The 5,228-nt window shown below is 41.2% G+C and overlaps 1 long non-coding RNA gene across 1 annotated transcript; it reads right to left on the bottom strand.

Moving 5' to 3' along the window:
- Positions 1-4,633: 4,633 nt before the first annotated feature.
- Positions 4,634-5,077, bottom strand: LOC309869971. Its single transcript, XR_014314385.1, has 2 exons — positions 4,943-5,077; positions 4,634-4,820 (listed from the first exon to the last, which is right to left on the bottom strand). It is a non-coding gene; the product is annotated as an uncharacterized lncRNA (long non-coding RNA).
- Positions 5,078-5,228: the final 151 nt, after the last annotated feature.

The raw sequence follows: 5,228 nt of genomic DNA on the forward strand, positions 1-5,228 counted from the left end.
GCCTGGGTTAGGCTAATTAGGGATGGGCGCGCGGGGTGGGAGGGACGTGTAGGTGACTAAATAAGTGCCTGATAAGTCAGTTAACTTCCTTCTTAGGCTTCCCTTCTTGCCTTTAATACATTTGGGGTTTGTTCTGAGGTGAATATGAGAGAAAAAGGTCCCAAGGACTCCGACCTTAGAAGGCCCTCGGAAGCCAATCCCTTAATATTCTATCACAGCTACTGATCATTTACTGCTCCTCCTACCCATTGGCACGATTTCGTGATGAATGTCTTTGGTCAATGACTTAATGGCCATAGAGGTGATGTCACGTGGACAGAAGCTATGATGCCAGAGTTAGCTGCCTGGAGACAATTTGAGGTCAGCAGAGGCCATGGTATTAATAGGTACGAACAGACCCCAATATGTGGAGAATGAAAGCAAAGGCAGGAGCCTGAGTATCCAGTGCTCTTTATGGGCTGTCAGTTCGGCATCCAGTGTAGGGAAATTGAAGTCTTACAAATGCCAGGGGCACCTGGCTGGCTCAGTCGGTGGATCATGCCACTATTGATATCGGGGTTGTAGGCTGGAGCCTTATCTTGGGTGTAGAAATTACTTAAACAAAATCATAAAAAATAATAATAATAATAAATAAATAAAACAAAACATGGGTTTCCATCACAGGCTAGAACCTCTAGGTCCTGGGCATTATTCTCATTGCCACTCCAGTCACATGAACCCATGCAGCCAGCCCACCCATCTAGCCATAAGATCAAAAGCTGCAGACTACCCCACATTCAAAATCAGGCATTAAGCACCCTCTCTTTTTGTCACATCACTCCCACTGGGCCTCTGGACCCCTTCTCTTACTTGGCTGTCTTCTATACACCCTTATCATATGCTTCCCAGAGACCATTAAATGAACCACAGTACTAAAGTGACCTTCCACATCACTCTTGACTAACTCCTCTAGCTAGACAAGAAGAACCTTAGAACCTTTCTACTGCCCAAGAATATCATTGTCATTGACCAAGGGGCAGAGAACTGACCCAAGGACCAGGACACCTTATCTATAATCCAGGCCCCAAATGAACAGTCCTTTTATCTCTTCACATAGCGGTAATAAGATTCAGAAGTCTCAGTGCCATTTAACCAGGTTTAGATAGACCTACTTTATAAAGAAACTAGTTTATATTTTGGAGTTGGGGAAAGAGAAGGAAAACCACCATTTTCTCTTCCCAAGTTACCTTGGACTAGCTTCACACCTACCAACCAATACTCCTTTGGCTTGGGGATCAGATAGGTAGGTCTTAGGAAAGAACTTCAAAAAGAGAAGCCAAGCAGAGCCCCAAAGGAACACTGACCTCAACTACCTTCTCGGTGACTTCAAAGCACCACTGATCAATATTTGCTCCCAATTTAGCATCTCACAGAGGATTTCCTCCTAACCCTAGAATAGTCTGACCTGATTTCTGCTCTCTGGTTAATCATCCACAGAGACTAACCAGCTGACCAGAAGCTTGAACTCCAGTGCCCCGAAAAGACAGGAGGCATTCTCAGGGTGAGGCTACCAAAGTGATAATAATAATAATTGTTATTCTACATATTATCATTAGAGATTTTATTTTTAAGTAATATATATGCCCAATGTGGGGCTCGAACTCAGAACCCTGAGATCAAGAGTCTCACTTTACCTAGTGAACCAGACAGGTGTCCCCCCACCCCCACCCCAAAGAGATAATCATTGAGTGTCTTTAAGGGTAACCTACTTTGGAGCTCTAATGATTGGAGGGAGGGTGGGAAACAGCAATGCTCTAAGCCTCTTGACACTGTGTTTTGGAGCCTAGTGTTACAAAGGCTTTATGGACTTGTTTTGAAGTTGTTTAGTCCAGACATCCACTAACATAAAGCCAGTGGCAAAGGCCAGGGATGAGAAGGACTAAATGCTACCTCCCAGAATCTAGCTTAGAATCAGTTTCTAAATGTGAGTGGGACCTGGGGAGGAGAGAAGAAAGTTAAGGCAGGATTGGCTCAACTAAAGCAGCCAAATGAGCTTTAGGTCCAAATACACCTAAGTGCCGCAGGAGAGGGGCAATGCATAGAAGGCTGACAATTGAGGTCATCTTGACCTTGGCAGGACCTCTTTTTAAAATGGACAGGGGCAATGGTGCCCCCTCGTGGCTAAGGGTAAGTGGGAAAATGCAATCTAAACTTCAACTGAAACTGCCTACTTCAGTCGGTCTCCTGTATTTAACAGGTAATACCTTAAATTTATTGAATACTTAAAATTTCTAGGTACTATCTAAACGTGGTACATGCCTTATCTTAATTAATCTTCACAACAACAACTCTAAGGGATGTAGATAATAGGATCTCCACGGAGCAGAAAACCAAGGTTTAGATAAAGTATCCTGCTGAGGATCATAGTTTGTGATTGGCCTAAAGCTGTATCTTAACTACTAAGCTGTATTGTTTACATGGTGATGACTGTGAATTATCAGCTGCAACTCTGAGTCATTGTTAACTGTCTCCCGGGCACGCCAGCTCAATGTGTTCTATGAAGTATTTTACAAAATAAGAACTATAGTCTTACTTATCTATAAAACTTTTGTACATTAATACCTGGAAATACAGGATAAATCATGACCCTCCCAGAATACATACAGGTAGGAAAAACAAACAGCACCTAAAGTGACCAGGGGTAGAATGGCTTCTTATTACAAGGAATAATCAGTCTGGAGAAATAGCTTGCAGGAGGTATGATGCCTTTTTGGTGTTGATTATTAGAGTCAGAGGGCATGTATTCAAACTTGGGAGGTAGTTTTCAAACAAATAAAAGTACTAGTGTACACAGGCACTGGGGACTACATGGAGACTCAACTATAGGGAGTGAAATGTAGCAGAAAGACCACTGGCCCAGGGGTAAGACGATCACTAAGACTGAAGTCTTGGCTCCCCAAGACACAGTCCCTTTGAGCTTAGTTTCTTCATCTGTAAACTGGGAGTAACATTTATTTCTTAGAATTGTAAAGATTAAATAAGGTGTATGTGCTTGTTATAGGAGGATTCACCATATACTAGTTCTTTTACCCTTGCTATTCATCCGTGTCCTATATTTAAAGGATAATCTTATCCCTGCTCTGAATCCTTTTTAATAGCATAAAACCCCTCTAAATCTTTTTTTTTAATTTTTAAAGATTTTATTTATTTGAGTGATTGAAAGGGAGAGCATGAACAGGGAGAAAGGGAGAAGCAGGCTCCCCACTGAGCAGGGGCCTGATGCGGGGCTCAATGCAGGACCCTGGGATGATGACCTGAGCCGAAGACAGACGCTTAACAGACTGAGCCACACAGTAGCCCCTAAAACTTTTAAAGAACTAGATTTTCACATAATAAATTTGCTTAGTCACATCCAGATCTCATTTAATACTATGTCTGAGGATGTTTCTTTAAGTTCTAACATTTTACTGATAAACTCATTTAGAAGATATCTAAAGCTTAAGGTGTAATCAGGTATGCAAAGTTACTATTTGATCTACCAAATAATGAGCTAGAATAATTTGTTGTAGGGAACCTCCAGAAGGGTTCAGATAAATTGGTGGATTCCTTGTGGTAACCTGTGAAATGAATAAAGAACTGTGTAAACTCCTGAGGATCAAGTCAAGGACAATATGTCCACTCTTCCCTATGTAGGATACACCCCTGTGTAGCAATGGCAAGGATTCTTGGGCAGGAGAGATCTTAACAGCTATGTCTTGACAGACTAGTGAGGTGTATCACTATTAATTTATTGTCAGCTAACAGTATTTTATTAAAACTTGTAAATAATTTGCTTTTTTATACATTAAAACAATTTCGAGTTTCCTATAAGAGTACTCTCAGACTTCTGATAAGCTTTCTGATGGAAGAGTAAGTTTTCAGACACAAAACAATGGACAGAATCCTGGGTATACTACAGGGGTATGAAGCATGTGAACATTATTCATATGCAACATAGAAAAAAATGGTTAGTGACAGCTGGTCTGGAAAATGGACTTGACAGGATATAGCATTTCTTGTGTCTGATGAGAGAAGAAGGAATTAACACTAGACCCTGAGTTTAGTTGTCAACTAATATCAGGATACTTGCTCTGAACTAGTTCATGTGTTAGATTTCATAGGGATTTGTGGTACAAAAAAGCTTCGTTGAACCTGTTCACTTTGTGTGCCAGGCTTAGTGCAAGGTATTAAGAGAAAAAAAGATTTAAAATAGAAGCTACTTTACACCTCTATTTGATCAGACTGACACTTGGGAACATTAGCTTATTGATCCAATTTTGCCACTACAGAACTTCAAGACTGGTGGTATCTCTGGGCTTCAGCTTCTTCATCTGTAAAATGGGCAGAGGTGAACTAGATGACCTGCGAAGTCTCTTAGATTCTAAAACGCGTAATTTAAAAAGTCTTCAAAATGTTTATTCAGGTGTTCTTACCCTGAGGCATTCCCGGGATAGAAATGTTCCATTCCAAACCCTGAGACAGACACACCTCTGGATCAGAGGTGTTTAGAAGCTCCTTATAGAAGGTATCATCCCTATAGGTTTTCATCCCTATGCAGTACAGAATCTCTACACATAAAAAGTAGGGACAGACTTACAGTCCAGGGTGACAGATGGAGATGATAAAGGTATACTTTAATGTTGCAGTTGGCATCAAGATCTAAAAGCTTAGGTCAATAAGCAAGGGCCTTCGTTAAATAACACTCCTTACCTCATCTCTCCCTATCTGATAGAGCCCTTACGTTTCAGATGAGTTGATCATATCCATTTCCCCTTTCTGTCTGCTACTGCTGATCCCTCCGTCTGGAAGGGCAGGGAGGGGAGAATAATGCATGTCCGTTATTTCAAGACCAAGTTCTGTCTTACTTTGTTTCATCAGTATAAATACAAGTAATTTCTAGAATCCCATACTACCACACACTTACCTATGTTCCCTTGCTTATTCACAGAAGCTCCTCTTCTCACCACGATTAGTCTCTAAACACATGGTACTGAGTAAGCACTGGTAAGTGCTTATCTAGTTTGTGAGTCCAGCAGGAATCTCAGATGGCAAAACAAAGAAAGCCTCAGACTCCTCCTACCTCCATGCTTTTCAAATACTTCACCATTTCCAAAGCTCCTCCTTCCCTTTCCTTTCCTATTGGGAATCCCCTATCTTTAAACCTAATATAAGGATTAATGCTGGGTATGAAAAGACAACACAGTTCATAC

Source organism: Mustela nivalis, assembly GCF_964662115.1.
Source record: "Mustela nivalis genome assembly, chromosome: 7".
Lineage (NCBI taxonomy): Eukaryota > Metazoa > Chordata > Mammalia > Carnivora > Mustelidae > Mustela > Mustela nivalis.